The sequence below is a fragment of the Staurois parvus genome, unplaced genomic scaffold (assembly GCF_062004578.1).
Source record: "Staurois parvus isolate SC_StPar_1 unplaced genomic scaffold, SC_StPar_1.0 ptg000696l, whole genome shotgun sequence".
NCBI classification, from domain to species: domain Eukaryota; kingdom Metazoa; phylum Chordata; class Amphibia; order Anura; family Ranidae; genus Staurois; species Staurois parvus.
This window is the reverse complement of record NW_028318492.1, coordinates 4,222,943-4,248,507: the sequence shown is the minus strand read 5'-3', so window position 1 is coordinate 4,248,507 and position 25,565 is coordinate 4,222,943. Positions and strand designations below refer to the sequence as shown.

The 25,565-nt window shown below is 40.1% G+C and overlaps 1 protein-coding gene across 2 annotated transcripts in view; it reads left to right on the top strand.

Moving 5' to 3' along the window:
* FRMPD4 (FERM and PDZ domain containing 4) overlaps positions 1-25,565 on the top strand; it is a 463,469-nt gene that overhangs the window by 150,296 nt on the left and 287,608 nt on the right. Inside the window, exon 1 of one of the 2 annotated variants that reach the window (XM_089652997.1) lies at positions 18,402-19,137. The exons of the other annotated variant lie outside the window; for it this stretch is intronic. The gene's annotated coding sequence lies outside the window, so the exon portion shown is untranslated. Of the gene's footprint in view, positions 1-18,401; positions 19,138-25,565 lie in introns of those variants that run through there. 2 annotated transcript variants of the gene reach the window in all.

The window sequence follows — 25,565 nt, the reverse complement described above, 5'->3', positions numbered from 1 at the left end:
TGTAAACTCAGCATCTCCATTGATCAACATATTGTGATATGAGGAATTCAGCTCAGTGGTAGTAGCATTTTGTAAGTGAGACCATGCCAGTTCAAACTTTGTTTTAGGGCTTGCCTGCCCACTATTATTTAAACAAAAACTAAGAGTTGATAAAACTTGCTCACTCAGGGTTTTCAGTTTCACATAGCAAAATAAGTTCACAAAATACGAAGCTACCTGATTATATCTTCAGCAGCACCACTGCTCTTATCACTGGACCCTCAAACCATCTCACCCAGTTTCTCTTGGCTCTCTGAGCTTTCCTGGCTCACTCATCCTATATTCAGAGCTCCCTGCAACAAGAGCCCACTACAGGACTCTCTTTAGGGGTTCTCCTGACACCCTGGGCTCTCTCACTCCTCTGAGACTTACAGATTCCTTCAGTTACTTGGACTCACCTAGTTGTCCCACCTTTTTCAGTCTCTCAGACTCACATAGCCACCTCAAATATCACAGCCCCATGGACATAGAATCTTTCCACCATGGAGTGCTGCCTCTCTGTCTCCTAACAAGAACACACTGTCTCCAAATGGGAGCACAGCTCCCTCCTGGCTGGATCCCTGAGCTTTACTCGTTTATAATGAGTGTGCACACCTGATGGCTCACACAACCTGCAACCTTCAGTAGGACATAGGAACAGGATTGAAGGCTTCGCCCCACCCATGATGCTTTAAAGTCTTCAAACTCAAGACACTGATCCGGGATTACAAATTTTTCAAATCAATGATATCATAATTGAATGAATTCATCTCTTAGTGATCCCCACTTACCTCCTGTAAAGTTACCAAGTCTGAGTTTATGTTACTCTATCTACTTGGAAATTGCATATCATTAAGCTTTAAGAAAACCTCAAGAGTTTAATTTGCAAAAAAAATGTTACATACAGCCCAACGAACAGAGTGAAGTAGTCAAGAGTATCTGCACTCTAGTGCACAGCACCCCCTATGATGATTAACTTTATTCATAGCACCCCCTATGAGGCATTGTGACAACATGCACACCCACATACACACACTTACAGTACATACACAGACACACCCATACCCACAAACATACACTCTCATACATACATACTGTATGATATACATAAACATACATATAATCTTCAAAGACCATGCACTCACAGTACCTTCCTGACTATGTTTTTGTTTTTTTTGCCTAGCTGACTTTCCCTTTCAGTTAAAGTGTATATAACTTCTAACAATAAACATTTTATGCTCCCTTTTGGTCTCTTAATATACCATTGGAAATGTTTTATTCTTTCTGTTTGTCAAGCACAAAAAAAAGGTAGTCGTTCCTGCAGCCAGAAATCTTGTGAGTTTATAACTTCCTGTGTCTCTGGATTTACATACTCTGGACTGGACTTACTCTTGTTATCTCTCAGCATTGTTCCCTGTTATTTCCTTAGACTACAAAACACCTACTCTGTTATGGAGAAGACAGAGAGGTGTTATATAATCCTAGTGCAATGTTATGTTGTCCTAACACACTCCTTGTCCTTGGTTGCCTCTCTAGGATAGGAAATATGTTAATGACAGGATTACCTGGGGAGAATAAAGGAAAAAAGTGTGAATAAAGAAAACAAATGCAACCACCACATCTAAGAATGTTAAGCTGCAACATTTTCAGTTATTGTTTTTAGATTTAGATATGTTTTAAACCGTTCGCAACTTGACTGCCAGTGGTATTTTATGTGGTGTACAATCCACTGGGTGCAATGTAGGTTTACAGCAAGGCATGATAGAGGCCACAGTGTCTCCCACCCTTGTTTCACTATTCTAAGGTAATTTTCTACTCTGGTCCTTCCATAACTCAGTTTTCCTTTCTTTTATACAAGTCTATATGAAATTAGCCTGATAGTAGTTGGGGGCATATTTGTAAAGTAGAGAAGGTGGCATTCTCCAAACTGGGAGTGGGGGTGGAGAAGGTGAAGACTTGGGAGGTGAAATAGATGCAGTCTTCCCTCCACTCTCTGACCTTTTCATGCTGGCTTGGGGCAATCTCCCCAAGGATTTTTAAGGGGACACAGTGATCAGTGCACCAGGCTTCAGCGTATCTACTGCCAGCCTGAACTTTTAATTTTCCCACATCTGAAAGTCAATTTACATCTGAAGGTACAATATTAAAATGTACAAATGCTAAATGTGTGGCATACCAAAATAAAAGAATGGCTGCAATAGTCCGGTAGAGGAAATTGAGGCCCAAGACACATGTTTTGGGGTGAAACACCCTGTTCTGAAAGAGGTCCTCCTTGAAAGAGGGATGTGTTTTATACTGAAAGGTTGGTGTTTTGGGCATCAATATATAGATACTGTTATGTGGTAAAGGGGTGATGTTTCTACTAACTGCTCCATAGGAGCATGCTGTAGAAACAAATGCAAACACACTTTTATGCTGTGTTTGCAACAGGAGTGTTGTGTCATCACAAGTGACATCACAGTACTGCCTGTCCATACAGAGGCTCAAGCAAAGTTGTTGCAGCTCTGTCCAGCTTCTCCCTACAGCAGTAGATCACTACTATAGTCAATTAATTCTGGTTGATTGCAACCAGAAATAGATCACTAATAGAAGTTATCTGCTGGTCTGGATCTGATACCCACTGAAAATGCCACCATTAAGAAAGCACTTTTTTTTTGCATTGCATCTCTTGGCAAAATATGTACATGTAAATATACAGTTTTAGAATTCAAAAAATATGTGCTTTGCCTGTGCATACCTTTTTCAAAGTTCTTGTTCTGATTCTTTTTACATACTGTGTTCTGTTAGTAAAATACAGAGATGGAATAGAATTGGCAGCTAACTGTCTTTGAGTGCTGTCAAGGAAAAAATAAGTATAATAATAGCTTCCCTGTAGCATAAAATGTAACATGGTTATAGTTCCTTTTTGCAGTGCAAAAGTTGTACTTTAGATATACTTTGATGTGCTAAAATCTAGCTTAGAAATAGAACATACAGTACTTGTCAAAGATTAATTAATACATTTAAATTGTGATGTAGAGAAGTATTTTGTTCTACCTGTTTTAAAGTTGAGTTGAAAATTATAAGATAATTTTTAATTGTAATATTGTATAAAATTGTCTTTATATAATAAATATTACACTTATTAAATTAGACATAATTGGTAAATCTCCTAGATGTCTTTTGTAAAGGATGCCCAAACTCAAGCCAGCTATTTGGACAAAGTAAGCTATTTAATAAGAAATCCACTGGAGTTTGCTATCTAACAAACATATCAGGAATAGTAGATTTTGGTATAAGGGTGAATGCATCTGCCAGCATATGCAGTGGTGGAAGAACTTCATCGCAATTTATGATTCAAGTCATGGACATTTGAGTTACCTAGAATTTGCTTTAAAATGTTTGGCCAAATTTGTTAAAGGATTTTTCAACTTTTTACAAAGTGCCAATGTGCTAATGATAGTGAGTGAATGATATTAAGAAAAGTGAGAGGTATAAAAAGTATCACTTATAATTGAGAACATTTAACTGCAACTGATGCACGATATCACCTTCTCAAAATAGAAGGTAACTGTATGTTTCACTTCATCACAAAAAAACAGATCAGGGTGTAGGCAGACTGATCCATGCATCCAACCCACACAGATGTGCACTCCAGGATGCATGCATGTCAAGGTTTGTGCAGATCTGTGCAGTCAGTGACCCATCATTGATTTCAACAGGCTGCCTGCACACCCCTGCATGGAACACCTGTGCATCACGGGTAGTTGAAGACAGCCCTTCACATTTGGCAGGCATATGGATCAGTACACCAGTGTGAATGGGGCTTTATCCAATTGCTTGTTTCAGGTAATTGACACGTTAGGCAGTGTAGGCAATATCAGGAAAACAACCCAGGAGCATGAAGTATTGAAAAACAGAGCAACAATAGCATTTCCTATTTTTTTGCCCCCCCCCCCAGCCCCCACTTGACTATACAGTATTTAAAAGTAATTAGAACAGTTTGTACATAAATGGATCTCTCTGGCAACCATTCATGTTCCCTGCAAATAACTAACCATAGTCATTATTTAGTAGTGCTGAAGAAAAAGTTTCATTAACATAAATAAAGCAGCTATGTCAAATGGTGAGTCACTGCTCCTACACACAAACTACAAGGCACAAAGAGTTCAAGTGACTAATAGAAAGGTTATTAAACCGAAGAGGTTGATTGCTCTTTGCACAATATCTGAATACTGGTTGATCCAAAATAATCCTATTTGTCTCAGGGACTAAACTAAACTAATTTCACCATAGGTCAATTCATGTATTTATCTCCCACCCTTTTGTTTCACTATCCTAAGGTAATTTTCTACTCTGGTCCATCCATAATTCAGTTTTCCTTTCCTTTATCACAACCCTACAAGTCTACAAGAAATTAGGCTGATGGTAGTTGGGGGCAAATTTATAAAGTAGAGAAGATGACATTCTCCAAACTTTCACAGGTAGCAATCATTTCAAGTGCGTTAAAAAAATTGATCAGAAATATACACCTGCAGTGAATGTTTGAGGAATAATCACTGCTTTAAAAATACACCATCTTGTGCACCAGTATTAATAGATAAAGAGGCAATAGACACTAAACTAAACTCTCTTAACCAACATCAGCTATTTTTTATCCACATGCTGCTAGCCAGGGGCGTATTTAGGGCAGAATTTTTCAGGGGGGGGGGGCAGTGCCTCCCCACTGGCAGAAGTGACACACGTGGCAGCCAATGACTGAGGATGGGGGCAGGTGAGGCACAGCAGTGAGGGCTTCTGAAGAGTGTCGAACTCTTGTTCCCGGATCATTGTGAGAGATCAGCGAAGAAGGGAGACGTTGAGCTTTCCTGTTAATGGCTCCCAGTGTGGCTTGCTGCTGGAATCTCTCTCTCTCCAACTCCGCATGGGGATGGCATGATTTTACTCCTGTCTAGGACAACACACAACCAAAATACACCATTGCTGCTAGGATTAGTAAATAAATAGAAAAGTACAGTATATTTACTTGTTTAAACTTTTTTTTACATTTCTTCATTTTTTTTCCTAGATTCAGGCCTAGGCCAAAATTATATAATACATCCCATCCCACGAGTCTTTATGGGAATTATTTTTCTTTCATCTGGAGGAAGAGAGAGGGCATTCTCAGCTAATCATACTGTCCTGTCTGCACGCCCAAGCTAAGGGCAGATGGATCTCAGGAAGCAAATGCTACTTGAATCAACTGCACTTACTCATAGCTAGAAATGCTGGGGGGGTTCAAAGTGCATTCTCAGCAAACTAAAACATAGAGACATGGATGCTCTCAATGACAATTAATTGCCTCAGGCACTGAAGCAAGTCATCCTCAGAGTTCAGCAGACACACTGAAGTCCTTTTCTTAGGCTAACCATGCATGAGCCATTTTCTGTTGTTCAACCTGCTGGTTGAACTAAAGAAAATTACTTAATTCCCACATTCACAAACTCGATGTGGATGAGGGAATCCATCTGCTGAGCTATTTCCCTGCCATCAGAATACACTCATCAGCACTACCGGCTATAATTTTTAGCATTGATCGAGAGAAAATTTTCCAACAGGATGGTTGTACACAAGTCAATCAATAAATCGGCTTGTGTACAAACAGCCTGCTCAAACATGAACCAAAATTTGTCCAGTCCTTGCTGAACCAGCTGATTTTCAATCCATGTATGACAGGCTTTAATGGCTCAGCTCACCCTGTTCCCCTCTCCCAGAGCTTCTGTTATGTGTTGACAATAGACATAAGAGGACCAGTAGACTACCGAGTCCAGGGGCAGACTGACCATTTGGGAACTCGGGCACTGCCTGAGGGCCCGGGGTCAGTAGGGGGCCCCATGAGATGCCCCTGGTACCTTTCATAGGCTTTTTTGGCTGTGGTTTTAGTGTGGGTGAGGACACAGAGGCCCCATGATCCCCTATTGCCTGGGGGCCCCATGAGTTGTCAGTCTGCCCCTGACCGAGTCATTACTGAGAAGGAGGTACAAGGTGAGTTGAGCTGCTGAGAGAACAGCTGCATTGATAGTGCTTCTGCTGTGAATTTTGTGCATGATTTGCTCCACGGTGTAACCCTGTTTTAATGTATTTATTGTTAAGAATATAAAACGTTCAAATATCTTTAGCTTGACCGCAGGTTTGCGTTATGATTCTTAAAGCAAGACTTTCCTGAGGCCAACGTAAAGGATGCCATTGGTGACAACATTTTGGCTATCACCTTCTGGCTAGTTGCATGGCTATCACTCTGACCCTTGCGGTAATATTTTCTGAGAACCAGCAAACACAAATGCTCCTGCACTTGGGGATGGATTCAGTGTAGGCTAGGACAGCACCATGAATGTCCCGGAATATGCACACCTTGCTGCCCTCCAAAGAGCAGGGAAATCCAAATGTACAGAATGGAGAAAGAACAAACAGAGGGCGCTCCGGCCTAGTGCATTACCTTAAAAAATGTTTAATAAAATATAAAAATAGGTATTGCACTCACAAACAACAGTAAAGTCAAAGGCACATCATGAAAGAACAGCTTTATCAAAACTGTGCTATGTTACTGTCCGCAATGGGGAGTGTAGACATTCAATAGGCTAATGTGTTTTGAGGACCTGCCTCTTCCTCAGAGCCAACTGACCAGATGTCTGTACCCTCTTTCATATGCTCACTACTAGTTTAACCAAAGGTCACATGTGGGCCATTCTGGACATTCCCCGGCCCACTCTCTTATTAAACATTTTTTAAGGTAATGCACTAGGCTGGTGCACCCTCTGTTTGTTCTTTCTCCATTCAATATTTTCTGAGACACTGAACCAAAACAAGAAATTTAGAGTAAAGTCAGAACTTTTTATACACATACTTGTGCTGGGTCTATGGTTCCAACTACTGAGGGAATATTGGCTGAAAAACAGCCAATCAACTAGAATTTGAAGAAAAAGAGTACAGCAATGATAACCTCCCATAGTCTCTCATTTTTCCTTTAGGGCTTGTTCACACCAGCAGTATTGGGATGTGTTGGACATTGCCCAACACAATACAATGGGTCTATGGTTCCAACTACTGAGGGAATATTGGCTGAAAAACAGCCAATCAACTAGAATTTGAAGAAAAAGAGTACAGCAATGATAACCTCTCGTAGTCTCTCATTTTTCCTTTAGGGCTTGTTCACACCAGCAGTATTGGGATGTGTTGGACATTGCCCAACACAATACCTATACAAGAACAAGGCAATTTGACTTACAGTACTGTAAGTCCTATAAATGCCTATTTAATGACACATGCTATGTTGGGTGTGCTGAGAACAAACTGTACATGTAACATTTTCCACAGAGCAGCACTTTCTGATGGGCTATATTGTGTTGCAATGCAGCACAGAGAATACAGTCTGAGAAAACTACATTTAAAAAAGGGTTTAAGAAATAAACTGCAATGTGTGTTATAAATGCATTGAAATGTGACATACTGCCTCGTAGCTCAAGCTAAAAATGGCATGCTTGTGCATGCGAGCTATGTGCACTGTAACACTGTGTGCTCCATGGCATGAATGGGCCCTTAAAAAAGTTTCCTTTAAATCATAGTTAAATATAAATTTCAGTAAACTGTTTTTCTATTTTTTAAATTGGTCAGTACTGGTTTAGCATCTTATATAGATGGTAAAAAATTGTATCAAAATTAAAATTTTCAAGTCTATGTACTAAAGTGGTTGTAAAGGCTTAAGACTTTTTACCTTCATGCATTCTATGCATGAAGATAAAAAACCTTCTGTGTGTTGCTCCCCCCACAACTCCCCTAATAATCACCTGAACCCCCTCTCGATCCCAGCAATGTGCAAGGCAGCCTCGGCTGTCCCAAGACTCCCTCTCCTCATTGGCTGCGACAGCAGTGGGAGCCATCACAGCTAGTCAGCCAATGAGGAGAGAGCAGGGGCAGGGCTGAGCTGCGGCTGTATATATTTTATGGATGCATAGAGCAGTGCTTGGGAGCAAGCACACACCAGTGCCCCCATAGCAAGCAGCTTGCAATTGGAGGCACTAGTCAAGGGAGAGGAGCCAGGAGCACTGGCGGGGGACCTGAGAAGAAGAGGATCCAAAACCACTGCACAGAGCAGGTAAGTATGGCATGTTTGTTATTTTAAAAAAAAAAAGCCAAACTTTTAATATCACTTTAAAGAAGGAAGGTTATATTACAGTACTATCACATAATTGTAGCTACAAGGGTCAGCTCAGGAATATATTCCTAATTAAACTTATACTGTTAGGTCTCAAGCTTAATATCACAGTTACTGTAATATGTTCTGAAAAACATTGGCAGAATTTCCATAACTCATTCTTTATGTAATTCATAACAAACATTTTCTGTGCAATGATAGAGCACCTTGCAAGTCAGCCTGTTATGGAAGGAGATTGCTTTTTTCACATAATAAATTAGTTAAACTTAAAATGATACACTGCACACTTTAGTAGACTTTTTGACATGTGACAAATAGAAGACTTTGTAGTGGGATGAATTGTGCTCATGCTGTGAAGGGAGATTTTCTGCTGAGTTTTAAAGCAGTGTACCACAGTAATCCAGGTATATATACTCTTACTAAGCAGTCTTATATTCAGCCCTAGTGACCTATTTTAAGTCCTTATAGTCAGACCACCAATCAATATACTAGCATTAGATGGCTGAGTGTACATTCTATATGGTAAACTTCGAAACATTAGCTCATGATAGCAATCCAAGACTATATAGCAACATATAGGCTTAAAATAGGACCATTCAATTTACTAATATTTGATGATAAATACTTTAATTTATTACTAAATGAATATTTTTAGTTTATCTAATATTTGTTAATAGTATAATAAATAAATAAATGTATAGATTAGCTTTTGTACTTTGATGACATATTTCTGTTGCATAATATTTATTATTTATAATAGATCTCCAATTACTTTATTTATGTTTTTTTAATTTCTTAATTTATTTATTTTAATTAATTTATTTATTTATTGGTGGACCTTTCATATCACTAAGATATGCATTGTACTACTCAAGCTACAGCTAATAGATAGCTTTTGTTTACAACAAATTATTTGTATTATCTATGGGTCTTACTCCTAAATATGTCTATTTTTGAAGCAGCTAACATGACTATGTATCATTTTTGTACTGTACACAATATATAACAGTGAAAAAAAGCTGTGCTAAATATAACTAAAAGGGAATATGAAGAAAAAATATATAATGGAACACCACCACATGACAATGAGACAAAAATGCTGTAATGCAATACACAAACAAGCACTAAACTGTGAATATGAGCAATGGCCATTCCATCACACAAATGTCCATAAATCCCTAAACTTTGTTCACTCATGGAAGATTTAGAAGGATGAAGGACTAAATATTTAGACAATCTTCCCTCCCCTCTTCTCCTATGTTATGACATATATTATATATACATATACTGTATACAGTATACAGTTAGGTCCATATGTATTTGAACACAGGCACAATTTTAGTTTTTTTCAGGTATTTACCAAAACATATTCAAGCTATAGTTATAAAATGGATATGAGCTGTAAGTGCACACTATCAGGTTTAATCTGAGGGTATGTACATCCAAATTGGAGGAAGAACTTAGGAATTACAGCTCTTAAGAGTAGCCATCCCCCCTTTTTCAAGGGACCAAAAGTAATTGGACTATTGAATCAAAAGCTGTTTCATGGCCAGATGTGGGCTACTCCTTCAATATTTCTTCATCAATTAAGCAGGTAAAAGGGCTGGAGTTGATTCTAAGTGTGGTATTTGCATTTGGAATCTATTGCTGTGAACCTACATCATGCATTCAAAGGAGCTGTCCATGCAAGTGAAACAGGCCATTTTAAGGATTCAAAAATGGAACAAATCCATCAGAGAGACAGCAGCAACATTAGGAGTGGTCAAATCAACAGTTTGGTACATTCTGAGGAAAGAAGAACACAAGGGTGAGCTTAGCAACATAAAAAGGCATGGATGTTCATGGAAGACAATAGTGGTGGATGATATCAGGATCCTCTCTATGGTAAAGAAAAACCCATTCACAACATCCAGACAAGTGAAGGGCACTCTCCAGGAGGTGGGAGTATCATTGTCAAAGTCTACAATCATGAGAGGACTTTACGAGAGCAAATACAGAGAATTTACAACAAGGTGCAAACCATTCATGAGTATGAAGAATAGAAAAGTCAGATTAGGCTTTGCCAAAAAAACATCTAAAAAAGCCAGACTAGTTCTGGAAAAGCATTCTTTGGACGGATGAAACTAAGATTAATCTGTACCAGAATGAAGGGAAGAAAAAATTGTGGAGAAGGCTTGGAACAGAAGACAGAAGCAGCTGGATGAATTCTGAATTCTATAGCTTGAATATGTTTTGGTAAATATCTGAAAAAAAACTAAAAGTGTGCCTGTGTCCAAATATATATGGACCTAACCGTATATATAAATATATATAAATAATAGCAGTGTACACATATTTTTTGGGGGGGGTTTCCATGCGTCCGCAAAGCTCTACTCCTTCGCTCTCCTTTTGGCACAGTTGCTCTGGCTGATGGGAGGCAATTCTCTCCCCTTTGACAGCTAGTGCAGTAAATGTTTGCAGGTGATGTAACTGCACTATACAATTTATCCTCATTGTTGGCCTACTGTATCACAGAGAGGAGCCACTTTGTGATCACATGGCTGCAAAGAAAAACACTAAAAAAAGTATTTACACTGCAAGGGAACATTTAAATGTTGAATAGCCTTGCTTTCTATTTAGTTCTTATTTATCGCACAAACTGAATTATGATGCTGTCCTTGTTAAATGGTATGCACAGTTTTTTAAAGCTTCCAAACATTGAATTAATTAACCTTTTGGCACCTTTATGCAGTGCTGATTATTATTCCCTTCTGCTGACCCTTGCTATCATCTAAGATCATCTTGCTATCATCTAAGATGAAGATGGTAGACAGCTTCATTTGCTAGACATTATTGCTAGTGAACACTCAACCCATGCAACCCATATCTGCTATTACATATAAGATGGAGATAACCTGCCTGTCCTTTCAGCTTTTCACCTTATATGTTCTTATGTTATAAAATGAAGGCTTGCAGGGACCCTGTAATCACTGTCAGTTATGTTCAGACACACTTGCGTTCTATCATTTATGTAATATAAGATGAAGAGGTACATAAGATTCAGACTGACAGGGAGATTGCCTACCCTCTTCACCTACCTAGAAAAAATTAAGTAGGAGATGTAAACAAAAAAGTTTAGATATACAGTTGAGCTCTTTCTAAAACGTTCAAGGACAACTTCCCTTAAATTAAAGTGTATCTAATTCTAAAACCAAAACTGTAACATATTACAACTTACTGATTCCTAAAGGTGAAGTATTTCCAAAACAATTGTGGCTGTACTTCTCCTGGGGATCACAGGAGTGCACTTCGTTCTGCACTCTTGTGACCCATTTTCAGCTGACAGTTGGCTAAAGTCTGCTGTTGGCTGATGTTATAGAGCTGGTCCAGGCTATGAAAAAACCTGGACTATATGGTTGGGATTCAGCCAGATCCCTGGACCGGTAGCTGGTTCAGCCTCTCAGCACACTGCTGAGAGCCTGAACCAGCCGCTCCTGTCCCCTCCACAGTCCAGTGCTCCATTGAGTGCTGGAGGGGCAGAACAGAGAGCCAGAGACTAACAGTAACCACTTTCTGCTCAGAGTGGAGGGGAGGACTGAGTGATCAGCAGTGTTTGATTGCTCAGTTCTCATTGTAAAGCTAGTGAGGGACAGATGCAGCATTGGCTCAGTGCGTATAAATGTTGATTGTTTTTAAACCAATACTTATTTTTTAAGTGTGGTAGTTGTATTAGTCCTTTATTTTCACCTGGTGATCGGGACAGTAAGTCTGTTTTTTTCTACTTTCTTTTATTATTTTTTCTACTTCCTTTTGGTTTTAGATATGCTGGAACATTTGCACTCCTAGGGAAATAATGGGCTGAGATATGACCTCTTATATACTATCATAACCAAAAGTACAATATTTTTAGTGTTTGGTGATCCCAATACCTTGATTTGCCTGGTTCAAAATGCTTGTTCAAATAGCCTTTGTAGTATGTCATTTACAGAAGAATAAAAGTGACTGGTGGGCAAATATACTTGTTCTGCAGAATAGCTCTGGAAGTTGAAAAGGGCAGCATAGTTTTCTTTTATTGCTCTTTTTAGGATTTTTTTTTAGCTTAGTGACTGTATATACAGTTTGAGTGATTTCTTTTATCATAATGATTTAAAAAGGAGCCAAACAACTATGTGATAATAAATGGAGCCTGAATCGTTGATACAAGGCAGGATGGATCCATGCTTTCATGTTGTTTGCATCAAATTCTGACCCTACCATCTGAATGTTGCAGCTAAAATCGAGATTCATCAGACCAGGCAACATTTTTACAATCTTCTATTGTCCAATTTTGGTGAGCCTGTGCAAATCATAGCCTCCATTTCCTTTTCTTAGCTGTCAGGAGTGGCTCCCGCTGTGGTCTTCTGCTGCTGTAACCCATCTGCTTCAAATTCGATATGTTGTGCATTCAGAGATGGTATTCTGCATACCATGGTTGTAATGAGTGGTTATTTGAGTTACTGATGGCTTTCTATCATCTCAAACCTGTCTGCCCATTCTCCTCTGACCTCTGACATCAACAAGGCATTTTCGTCCCACACAACTGCCGCTCACTGGATATTTTTTTTACTTTTTCAGAGCATTCTCAATAAACACTAGAGGTGGGTGTGCATGAAAATCCCAGTAGATCAGCAGTTTTTGAAATATGTAGACCAGCCTGTCTGGCACCAACAACCATGCAACGTTCAACGTCACTTAAATCCCCTTTCTTCCCCATTCTGATGCTTGGTTTGAACTTCAGCAAGTCATCTTCACCACATCTAGATGTCTAAATTGATAGCTTTGCTGCCATGTGATTGACTAATTAGCAATTTGTGTTACCAAGCAATTTAACAGGTGTACCTAATAAAGTGGCCGGCGAGTGTGTATATCTATATATATCTATATATATATATATATATATGTATACTATATTACCCAAAGTATTGGGACACCCCTCCAAATCATTGGATTCAGGTGTTCCAATCTCCTCCATGGCCACAGGTGTATAATATCAAGCAGACTGCTTCTACAAACATTTGTGAAATAATCGCTCTCAGGAGCTCATTGAATTCAAGCATGGTACCGTGATAGGTTGCCACCAGTGCAATAAGTCCATCAGAGAAATTTCCTTGCTACTAAATATTTTATGGTCACTTGTTAATGGTATTATAACAAAGTGGAAGCAACTGGAAACAACAGCATCTCAGCCACCAAGTGGTAGGCCACGTAAAATGACAAAGCGGATTCAGTGCATACTGAAGCGCACAGTGCACAGAAGTCAGCAACTATCTGCAGTCAATAGCTAAAGACCTCCAAACTTCGTGTGGCCTTCATATATGCACAGTATGTAGAGAGCTTCATGGAATGAGTTTCAATGGCCGAGCAGCTGAATCCAAGCCTTACATCACCATGTGCACAGCAAAGCGCTGGATGCAGTGGTATAAAGCACACGCCACTGGACTCTAGAGCAGTGGAGACATGTTCTCTGAAGTGACAAATCATGCTTCTCTGTCTGGCAATCTGATGGATGTGTCTGGGTTTGGCGGTTGCAAGGAGATCAGTACTTGTATGACTGCATTGTACCAAGTGTAAAGTTTGGTGGTGGTGGGATTATGGTGTGGGGTTGTTTTTCAGAGGTTGGACTTGTCCCCTTAGTTCCAGTGAATGAACTCGTAAGGCATCAGCATACCAAGAAATTTTGGACAATTTCATGTTCCCAACTTTGTGGGAACAGTTTGGCGATGGCCCCTTCCTTTTCCAACATGACTGCGCACCAGTGCACAAAGCAAGGTCCTTAAAGACATGGATGAGTGAGTTTAATTAAACCCTATGGACTAAGACTGGGGTGCCATTAAAGTTCATGTGCGTGTAAAATCAGGCGCTCCTTTTCTTTTAGCAATATAGTATATATATGTATATATGTATATATATATATAAGCCCAACCCATCAGACTATCACCTACTCTCCTCTCCTTTAGGCGCACCCTGAAAACCCATCTCTTCAGGGAAGCCTACCCCACCCCCTGCTAACTTGCCGACCTCCTCCACTCTTCCTACCACTCCATCCCCCACAGCTATCTCCTCCTGTGCCACCACCCCCTCCCTCCTAGATTGTAAGCTCGAAAGAGCAGGGCCCTCGATCCCCTCATGTTTTGCATTGTATTGGTATTGTTCTGTCACATGTTCTGTCCCCCTTTGTAATGTACAGCGCTGAGCGAACTATTGGCGCTTTATAAATACTGTATAATAATAATATATATATATATATATATATATATATATATATACACTGCTCACAAAAATCATTAAGTCAATTAAACCCCTGGGATATTGATCTGGTCAGTTAAGTAGCAGAGGGGGTTGTTAGTCAGTTTTAGCTGCTTTGGCAATGAGACAACCCCCAAAACAGGAATGGTTTTACAGTTGGAGGCCACTGACATTTTTTTCCCCTACTCTTCTTTTCTGACTGTTTTTCACTAGTTTTGCATTTGGCTAGGGTCAGTGTCACTACTGGTAGCATGAGGCGATACCTGGACCTTACGGAAGTTATACAGGCAGTCTAACTACTCCAGGATGGCACATCAATACGTACCATTGCCAGAAGGTTTGCTATGTCACCCAGCACAGTCTCAAGAGCATGGAGGAGATTCCAGGAGACAGGCAGTTACTCTAGGAGAGCTGGACAGGGCCATAGAAGGTCATTAACCCATCAGCAGGACCAGAATCTGCTCCTTTGTGCAAGGAGGAACAGGAGCCCTACAAAATGACCTCCAGCAGGCCACTGATGTGAACATCTCTGACTAAACAATCAGAAACAGATTTCATGAGGGTGGCCTGAGGGCCTGACATCCTCTAGTGGGCACTGTACTCACTGCCCAGCACAATAGAGCTCGATTGGCATTTGCCATTGAACACCAGAATTGTCAGGTCCGCCACTGGCGCCCTGTGCTTTTCACAGATGAGAGCAGGTTCACACTGGGTACATGTGACAGACGTGAAAGGGTATGTAAAAGCCACAGAGAATGTTATGCTGCCTGTAACATCATTCAGCATAACCATTTTGGTAGTAGGTCAGTGATGGTCTGGGGAGGCATATCCATGGAAGGCTTGCCTGACCTAAATCCAATAGAACACCTCTGAGACAGGGGCGGACTGACAACTCATGGGGCCCCCGGGCAATAGGGGATCATGGGGCCCCTGTGTCCTTGCCCAAACTCAAAAAAGCCTATGAAAAGGTACCAGGGGCATCTCAAGGGGCCGCCTACAGACCCCGGGCCCTCGGGCAGTGCCCAAGTTTCCAAATAGTCAGTCCGCCCCTGCTCTGAGATGTCATGTTTCAGTTCATCCGACGCTGCCAGGTTGCACCTCAGACTGTCCAGGAGCTCAGTGATTCCCTGGTCCAGAACTGGGAGGAAATACCCCAGAACATCATCCATGTTCTCATTATAAATACTGTATAATAATATAATAATAATAATTAGGAGCATGCCTCGACTTTGTCAGGCATGCATACAAGCACGTGGGGGCCATACAAACTACTAAGTACCATTTTGAGTTTCTGCAATTAAATTTCAGCAAAATGGACTAGCCTGCTGCATCATTTTTTCACTTTGATTTTTGAGTATCCTTGAATTCAGTCCTCTGTAGGTTGATAATTTTAATTTCCATCAAAAAATGTGGCAATCATTATGTTCCTAATACATTACCCAGTCCATAACAGTATAGATATCCAGCATGATTTTTTTCCCCCATTGAGATCTGATGTGTTTTAAAAGTGTTCCTTTTTGAGCAGTGTATATATATATATATATATATATATTAAAATGTAATTCCCTTCTGGGTGATCTATGCCATTTGCAAGGATTTTTAACAAACTTTGTTGCGGATTTCTACCTGTTTCTGCTCTAAAAAATTAGCTTTTTTCATCTTTTCTTTTGACTCTAGATTTTGAACAAACTGGCTTGTTTCATTAGAATCAGTGTTCTGATGAGAAGAGTTGCCATGTTGGCATTCCTTTAGAAGTTTTTAACTCATGGGGAGCATCTCAGCCAATGTTCCTATTGCAAAGTTGCCTAATGTCACTTGTATCTTAGTGCAGACTCCAGTGAAAATCGGTGAGCTGAACACAAGCAGAAGATGGTGTCTCAGGGGGCAGTTGTATACATCATTTGTGTACAGAATCTCTCCAGCTTTCACTGAATTATAAAGAAAATAACAGTGACTACAGATTGAAAAGGAAAGATAATTCCTCCAAACATTAAATTACAATAGGACTTGTCTATCAATTGCTATACAGGTGAAACTCGCAAAATTAGAATATCGTGCAAAAGTTCATTTATTTCAGTAATGCAACTTAAAAGGTGAAACTAATATATGAGATAGACTCATTACATGCAAAGCAAGATAGTTCAAACCGTGATTTGTCATAATTGTGATGATTATGGCTTACAGCTCATGAAAACCCCAAATCCACAATCTCAGAAAATTAGAATATTACATGCAATCAATAAAACAAGGACTGTACGTAGAACAATATCGGACCTCTGAAAAGTATAAGCATGCATATGTACTCAGTATTTGGTTTGGGCCCCTTTTGCGGCAATTACTGCCTCAATAAGGTGTGGCATGGAAGCTATCAGCCTGTGGCACTGTTGAGCTGTTATGGAAGACCAAGGTGCTTCAATAGCGGCCTTCAGCTCTTCTGCATTGTTCAGTCTCATGTTTCTCATCTTTCTCTTGGCAATGCCCCATAGATTCTCTATGGGGTTCAGGTCAGGCGAGTTTGCTGGCCAATCAAGCACAGTAATCCCACGGTCATTGAATCAGGTTTTGGTGCTTTTGGCAGTGTGGGCAGGTGCCAAGTCCTGCTGGAAAATGAAGTCAGCATCCCCATAAAGCTCATCTGCGGAAGGAAGCATGAAGTGCTCCAAAATCTCCTGGTAGACGGCTGCATTGACCCTGGACTTAATGAAGCACAGTGGACCAACACCAGCAGATGACATGGCTCCCCAAATCAACACAGACTGTGGAAACTTCACACTAGACTTCAAGCATCTTGCAGTGTGTGCCTCTCCATTTTTCCTCCATACTCTGGGTCCTTGGTTTCAAAATGAGATGCAAAAGACCAGGTCTGTTTTTCTTTAGCCCAGGTAAGATGCTTCTGACGTTGTTTGTTGTTCAGGAGCGGCTTGACGAGGAATACAACATTTGAAGCCCATGTCCAGGATCCGTCTGTGTGTGGTGGCTCTTGATGCACTGACTCCAGCCTCAGTCCACTCCTTGTGAAAGTCCCCAACACTTTTGAATGGCCTTTTCCTGACAATCCTCTCCAGGCTGCGGTCATCCCTGCTGCTTGTGCACCCTTTTCTTCCACACTTTTCCCTTCCACATAACTTTCTATTAATGTGCTTTGATACAGCACTTTGGGAACATCCAACTTCTTTTGCAATTCCCTTTTGAGGCTTTCCCTCCTTATGGAGGGTGTCAATGATGGTTTTCTGCACAACTGTCAGGTCAGCAGTCTTTCCTATGATTGTGATTCCTACTGAACCAGACTGAGAGACTATTTAAAGGCTTATGAACCCTTTGCAGGTGTTATGGCTTAATTAGCTGATTAGAGTGGGACACTTTGAGCCTAGAATATTGCACCTTCTCACAATATTCTAAATTTCTGAGATTGTGGATTTGGGGTTTTCATGAGCTGTAAGCCATAATCACAATTATGACAAATCAGGTCTTGAACTATCTTGCTTTGCATGTAATGAGTCTATCTCATATGTTAGTTTCACCATTTAAGTTGCATTACTGAAATAAATGAACTTTTGCACGATATTCTAATTTTTTGAGTTTCACCTGTATATATTTTTATTTGCTGTATTTTTTCTCACAAAAGTGGAGTTACCCCTTAAGATAAGTGATACAAATAATACAGTTTCAACTGTATTCTTTATGGCTATAACTCCTTTTTCTAAGATAAATGCATATCATAAACATTTAAAGTCCTCTATTTTTATGTCTGAACTGTGCACATATCTGCAAAATCCTTTAAAGTCTTCTTCTCTAATGATCTAGGACTGTTCATTGTAAAGAATGGGAAGCAGTAATTGGGAAGGTAATATCAGCCTGTGAAATTCAACAGCATGCCTGTAATGAGAGCTCATTGGGAATGCAGTCTTGGCTGTTTCAGCATTAGACATTCTCCTCATGTTTCACATAAATGCATCCTGTCCTCATGAGAGGATGGGCAGTGCATTGCTCTTCCTCATTCAAAGTGAATGTTAAGCTCAAGGAAAATTCAGCTGATACAGAGCAGACTGAAATGTTTTCAAGCTTTAAAAGGCAAATAGATTAAGTTGTCTTTTGTTTTTTTGACCCATGGCTCGTTCTGAGCTGAGGATTCGGAGTTAGGCAGAGTTCGTTTTTTGTCTCCTGCTAGAATTATGGACTGCAGTATTGCGTGATCTACCTGATGGAGGCTAGGAGTACAACAACAAAACAGGATAACTCTCTAAACTGGAGCTTATATTGCTGGATCAGCTACCGGCAGCTGCTACCTTCCACTTTTGAATGCAAAGTGTTGACTGAAGATAGGAACAAAGGCTTTGTTGAAATCAAATGCAACCAAATTTGAACTTTACCGGTCCAGTTTTTTTTAAGTAACAGCCACCTTCCTTTTTGAACTATTGTGTATCCTATGCTGCAAAGGCAGAAGCTGTGACTTCGTCACAGCCCAGAAAGCATTTGATTTACCGTGAATGGGGAGACTCAGCATCAGCAGCAGTATCAGAGAGGGGAGACAGAGGAGAGCCTTGAATGTGAACTTGACATGTTTATCCACAATGCGTTCAAAGGGAGCTGCGGAGTTCAGAGCCAGCTACCCCTCTCTCAGTGAGCTGCAGACTAATCTTTACTCCCAGACTCCTGGGACAGGCACAGCAAACAGCCAGTGAAAGGTAAGCTTTACAATTATTCGGAAAGCTTTTCCATTTGTAGTCAGGTAGTGTGACAATGCACTTTTCTAGAAGGAGCTATTTGTCATTGGTGACAGTCATGACATTTTCTCACGGTAATGCAATAGGTAAATAAACAACATTATTATCTCATGGAGAAACATTGAAGTACATCAAAGAATTCTTCTAAAGCAAGCAACAAGTAAATAAAAAAATGTATCAATATATGGATTTCTTGCATTCTCACTGATTTGAATGTAGTTGATGTTTTTAAGTGTTTAGGTGAAGTTGGCACTTGAAAACTATCTTTTATATCAATCTCTCTACGGCTGAATGTTTATAGGGTAATTGTGGAATGTTGGTTTCCTTTGATGAAAGTTGCAATACAAGCAGAAGACAAATGGCTCGGATCATAGATCTCTGAAAATTGTGATAAATTATTTGGAATGGGAATTCACTAGAGTACATGCTTATATAGGGTTGAGTTCTTTTTTTTTTTTTCTAAAAGGATGTGTGCTTCTTGACATCCAAGGTAATGAGAGCATTTCATCAAAATATGCTATCCTTATACTACAAAACACTTTTTTGGCAGAATTCTGTCATTCAGCTTACTGAAATTCTGTTATATAACATTATGTATGCAAGGGCCCATTTCCAATTAATGTGTTTTTATAACTTTAATTGGTCTATACAGCTTGCCTGTGTGTGACATGTTTTTCAAATGTATTAAAATGTTTTACTTAATTTTCAAGTACATGTTAAACCATCTGCTGGTTATGTTCATTCAATTATCTAGCCAAATGAGTGAGCCTGATTAACAGTGTATACGGATTATGAGAACGGCATAGAAGTATCGTACATTTAGGCACTTTTATCTTAAAGTGAAATGTGCTGAATCATAAAGCTTTAACATAAAATGTCAACTTTTAAAAATGTTTAGCAGATGCTACATAGTAAATGATTTCATTTCTAAAATTCAGCCATTCTTAAGTATTTTTGTGTTCATCACTTGATGAGACAAATAGTAGCCAATAGCAGGAAGTCTTACACTAATCTTTGTCTCCTATGCTGAGAAAAGCTGAAATCTCTTTTGTTGTTTTGAGTAGCTGTATGTCATTGTTATTTTTACTGTACTTTTAAACATTTGTTGATACATCTAGTAATGTGTGAAGTAGAATAACTCACTAAAGCCATTGAGAAATAATCGTTATCTTCCTAAATTACAACTGTTGCAACATCTGTTGAAAATCTGATTAGTTCTAAGGTACTGCATGCAAACGTTCTTGCATAGTTTATTAAAGAAAGACCTATAGGCCTCATGATTGGTTACAGTATGCTAACCTTATTACTGATAGCACATCATTAATCATCTCTATTCCTGACATGTTCTTAGACTTCTTTGTTTTCCATGACATTATGTGATTCGCAACAAATATGAGTGATGGATGTTTTACAGTATTACGTTTGTGAATTTATTGGAGCCAAGTCATCACACTGAAGCAACCATGAGTAAATAATTACATATGCTATGTGAGAAATTGTTTTGGGATATTAAGCACTTTGTACCCCTATATGTCTAAAAACAGCAAAGTGGTGGATGGTTATTTACCCATTGTCTAGTGGATAAAACACTGGTGGCCAGCTGCTGCACCCCATTAACGCCTGTGAACTAAGCTATCCTCAGACAGCTCATGTGAACAGAGCAGATCTGTGACTTGGAATGTCTTTGATTGTCTTTGATTGGTCATAGAAAGGCCAATCACAGTGTTCATAGATATAAATAGTATAGTGCTTACATCCCTTAATCTTACAATGGAAAAGGGGATGAAAAAAAGATCTAATGAAATAATGAGTCATTCATTAGTGCCTGATCACATTGCAGATCATGGCAGCAGCAGCGGAAAGTATTTTTTTTTAACTCTTGCCAACCCCCCCCCCCTTCTCATTGACATCCCCTTGCTTTGTGATCTGTATGGTAATTATTCACCTCCCTTATCCAGCACATCTGTACATTAGCCCTTTTATCCCCTATCCCTCACCTTTTATCACCCTATCTTTCCTCTATGTATGATCTACATGTCTGGTAAGCCTTTACTTAGCTTCAAGTTTTAATCACTTCAATATCAGCATGTTTATTGATTTCCAAAAAAAGTGGCAAAAATTAGATCACCTTGGGATCTCTACTTTCCAGAAAGGGCTCATTTTGGGGAGTTCATACAGAATTTTTATTAGAACAGAAAGTAAAAAATATAAAACCCAGTGGTTTCTAAAAAGCAGCCAAAAAAGCTGTCTATCTAAAAAAAAAACAAAAAAATCAAATTCATTTGAGTATAGTGATACATGATGCGGTAATTGTCAGTCAAAATATCTTAGCACTGGAAACTGAAAAATAGCCTGGCAATGAAGGTACATTACAGGGTAGTACTCAATGGTTAAAGCAGAACTTTATCCTTAACAGTTTGATAACAATTAATGTTCATTATCTAAAGAACATACATTTCACATTAATAATTATGATACCAAAATTACTGTATGTAAATTACCTCCAGAATTGTTCCTGTTTCCTCTTGCTGGAGGCCATTTTGTTGAAGCCCAGAGCAGTCACTTCTTTTTTGGAAACTCTTGGCCTCTCTTTGGTCTCAAAAACTATATGTCACTTTCTTTAATTGTCTTCTCCAGATCCACATAAATATTGATGTCAGTGCGAGGGCAGTAGGCGATCATATGGCAAGGGACTATCTGTAGCATTGAGTTAGTGATTCCTACAGCCAGAAATAGCCCAGGCAATCCTTCACCAGTTAAGATCAACTAAAAACCTTGCAGGATGGGTTAGATGGGGGTAGGAGGAAGGGGTGGGAGTGGGTTCATATTTTGCTTGGAATGGGGCTTTAAACTCCAAACGTTCTGCAATAATCCATGACTAGAACTTTGCAATACTCTACTATTGACTTAATACATTAAAACTTAAAACAAATTATACCAATTCTATATCTAACAGAAAGTAATGACATTATGTTGTCTTTCAAGGTTGTCTAAAACTGCGCTTAGGTATGCCCAGTTTTCAATCTATTGCATCTATTATTGACATTGCTAAAATTTCTTGCTACCAGTACTACTACCATTACTGATAAAAGGGCTCTTTTCCTATTAAACTCAGTGCACCCTTTTCAGTTATGATTACAGTATATTGCAAGGGACCTTGTATGCTGTTATGAGTAACACAAATGACATGCATTCCAAAATAAATGTTGATAAATATAGATTTTGTTCTCCCCATGCCCAATCAGGCTAATAGAAAAACATTACTCTGAACAGGACTGGGTATTTGAAGTATATATTACACATTGACAGTATTCCTTTTCATGATCCAAATGAAAAAAACATGCATACTTGTTATATGGAAAAAATAAGTATACCCGCACATTTACCGCCACCTTAAATCCATTACATTAGAATCAGGTGTTCCAGATTAGAATATGATCGGAACCTACTTAGGAAGCTTTAAACCTCACATATCTGGTTTTCTTTTTAGTATTGACATATGTGGTGTCATCATACCATGATCAATAGAGCTGTCTAAGGCCCTCAGAATGAAGACTGTGGATGCCTATGAGTCTGGCAAGGGATTGAAATTGATCTCAAACATTCCATTATAAGGAAAAAAATCTAAAGGTGAGATAAATATTAAATTGATTCTACTTTGTCAATTTGCCAAAAGCAGTCTCCAATAACTTAGAACTTCAATTGTGGGGTGTTCAGGAAATTCTTGCAACAGGTGGGGTCAAAGTGTATTATCTATGGTTAGAATGAGATTGCACCAGTTTGTGTTGATTTGTTTTAAGAAAAAACCTTTCTGTCCAAACAAAAAGTTGTGTTAATAAAAAACCTTTCTGTCCAAAAAAGAGTTGTGTTAATAAAAAGACCTTTCTATCCAAAAAGAATAGTAGAGCAAGACTACAGCTTGCTATTGAACATGAAGGTAAAGATCATTTCTTGTGGTATATTCTGCTGAAGATTGCACAATCAAAGATAAAGAGTAAACATACTTACTACAAAACAAAGACAGAATTTTAGTAGAAGAACCTTATACCAGCTATGAAGCATCCTGGTGGCAAATCAACAGATTAGCCACTTGGCCTCTAGAGGATTTATGTCCCTTCCTGACCAGGCCATTACACGGTCATGCAATGCTGCACCCAAATTAAATTTACGTCTTTTTTTCCCATGAATAGAGCTTTCTTTTGGTGGTATTTGATCGTCTGTGCGGTATTTATTTTTTTGAGGTATAAACAAAAAAAGACTGACAATTTTGAGAAAAAAACAATATTTTTGACTTTTTGCTATTAAACATGTCCAGTAAAAAAATTTAAAAATCAAATTTTGTCATAAATTTAGGGCAAAATGTATTCTGCTACATGTCTTTGCTAAAAAAAAATCCCAATACGTGTAAATTAGTTGGTTTACGTGAAAGTTATAGCGTTTACAAATGTCAATATATATATATACCGTATTTTTCGCTCCATAAGACGCACCTGACCATAAGACGCACCTAGGTTTTAGAGGCAGAAAACAGGAAAAAAAAAATTCTGAACTAATGGACTGCAGACATAGTACAGGAGATGACCAGAGACTGCGGACACAGTACAGGAGATGACCAGAGACTGTAGACATAGTACAGGAGATGACCAGAGACTGCGGGCACAGTACAGGAGATGACCAGAGACTGCGGACACAGTACAGGGGATGACCAGAGACTGCAGACACAGTGCAGTAGATGACCAGAGACTGCGGACACAGTACAGGGGATGACCAGAGACTGCAGACATAGTACAGGAGATGACCAGAGACTGCGGACACAGTACAGGGGATGACCAGAGACTGCGGACACAGTGCAGTAGATGACCAGAGACTGCGGACACAGTACAGGGGATGACCAGAAACTGCAGACATAGTGCAGGAGATGACCAGAGACTGCGGACACAGTACAGGAGATGACCAGAGACTGCGGACACAGTACAGGGATGACCAGAGACTGTGGACACAGTACAGGGATGACCAGAGACTGCGGACACAGTACAGGGATGACCAGAGACTGCGGACACAGTACAGGGATGACCAGAGACTGCGGACACAGTACAGGGATGACTAGAGACTGCGGACAGCACAGGGATGACCAGAGACTGCGGACAGCACAGGGATGACCAGAGACTGCGGACAGCACAGGGATGACCAGAGACTGCGGACAGCACAGGGATGACTAGAGACTGCGGACAGCACAGGGATGACCAGAGACTGTGGATAGTACAGGTGATGACTGCTGACCTTTGGGGAGGGGGGGGAGCGGGTACCTGAATTTGACAGATACCCGCTCCCACTTCCGCGGAGTTGTTCTTTCATCTTACCTGTTCCTCTATCCAGCCGCGCGCTGTCTTCCCGGCTTCTGTAATGGCGCTCGGCATGACAGCCGGGTGCCCAGTGCGCATGAGCGAGAAGCAGTTGCGCTTTGTGATTGGTCCGGCGGCTTCTGGGATCTGTCATGTGTCCCAGGTGCCGCCTTACCATTCACAAAAAGCACCGCTTCTTGCGCATGCGCACTTGGCACCCGGCTGTCATGCCCACACTACAGAAGCCGGGAAGACCGCGCCGCTGGATAGAGGAACGGGTAAAATGAAAGAACAACTCCACGGAAGTGGGAGCGGGTACCTGTCAAATTCAGGTACCCGCTCCCCCTCCCCCTCCCTCCCCAAAGGTCAGCAGTCATCTCTATAAGGTCCCGCTGTAGAGCTGAGCGGCTGGCCCGGTATTCTGACACGGCGGCAGTGGAAATACCGGACCGGCCGCTCCATATTCGCTCCATAAGACGCACTGACATTTTCCCCCCTTTTTTGGGGGGAAAAAAGTGCGTCTTATGGAGCGAAAAATACGGTATATATATATATATATATATATATATATATATATATATATAAAATGCATTTTTTTTTTACTAGTAATGGCAGCGTTCAATGGCTTATAGCGGGACTGTCAAACTGCGGAGGGCATTCTGACACTGGGGGGAACTGACTTGGTGTTACTGACATCCCCAGTGACACCAATACAGTGATAAGTGCTAATAAAAAGAACTGACACTGTACTAATGGCACTGGGCAGGAAGGGGTTAACATCTGGGGCAACCAAAGGGTTAACCGTGTGCTGTGTGTGTTTTACTATGGGGCTGTGTCTGTGCTTTCCACTGTAAGCACACTGCTTTGTATGGCTTTGATATGCAGTGCATACAAAGCAGTGTGCTGTAGCTGACAGGGGAGAGAACTGTATTGTTTTTATACAGTTTTCTCCCCCCTGTCGATCAGCGGGTGCTGGCAAGTGACCTGGTGATTGACAGCTGAGGCCGCAAATGGCGACTCGGGTAGGGCCCGCGCATGGCCCACATG